Raw genomic sequence first — 639 nt, forward strand, 5'->3', positions numbered from 1 at the left:
CTGCCCCAGAACAGGGGTGATGACAGTTTTTATGCTGTGCCCCCTTTTTGGCCCTGCACTGAGCTGGTCCCCACAACTTGTGGGAGAACCATAGGAAGGGATGCTGGCCTGTGTCTGGTTCTGTAGATCAGTCTATTGCTGTTGCGGCAGAGAGGAGATTGTGACTTTCATTCCCCCTTGGGCAAGTGTCCGTCCCTTTCCCAGCTGTGTACTGCACAGCTCAGGAGCTGGCAGAGACCAGAGCCCCTGAGCCAGCCTTGGGAACAGGCCCTTCCCTTAGAGGCAGCTGCCCTATCTCTGGCGGCAGATGAACCAGGGCTGCCCAGTCCTTGCCAGGGCATTAAACAGGTGAGTGTCACACTGTCAGGCTGACGTAGGAGACAGGCTGGTCCCAGCAGCAGCCAGAGCAGTGACCACGCCCCAGGGTCAGCATTTCCCCCAGGCACAGACTCCCCTCACCTCTTGCACACACTGGTCACAGACAGCCCCTGCGCAGTGTCTCAGGGCCTGTACTGCTGTAGTGTCCTGGTTGCAGGATGTGGCTAAAACACAGCCCTCGCTGTGAGCAGGATTTGAACCTGCGCAGGGAAACCCTATTGGATTTCTAGTCCAACGCCTTAACCACTCAGCCATCACAGC

The 639-nt window shown here is 57.6% G+C and overlaps 1 non-coding gene across 1 annotated transcript; it reads right to left on the minus strand.

Annotated features, from left to right (window-relative positions):
* Nucleotides 1-557: 557 nt before the first annotated feature.
* TRNAS-AGA (transfer RNA serine (anticodon AGA)) lies at nucleotides 558-639 on the minus strand. Its single transcript has one exon. It is a non-coding gene; the product is annotated as a tRNA-Ser (tRNA).

Source organism: Carettochelys insculpta, chromosome 7 (assembly GCF_033958435.1).
Source record: "Carettochelys insculpta isolate YL-2023 chromosome 7, ASM3395843v1, whole genome shotgun sequence".
Lineage (NCBI taxonomy): Eukaryota > Metazoa > Chordata > Testudines > Carettochelyidae > Carettochelys > Carettochelys insculpta.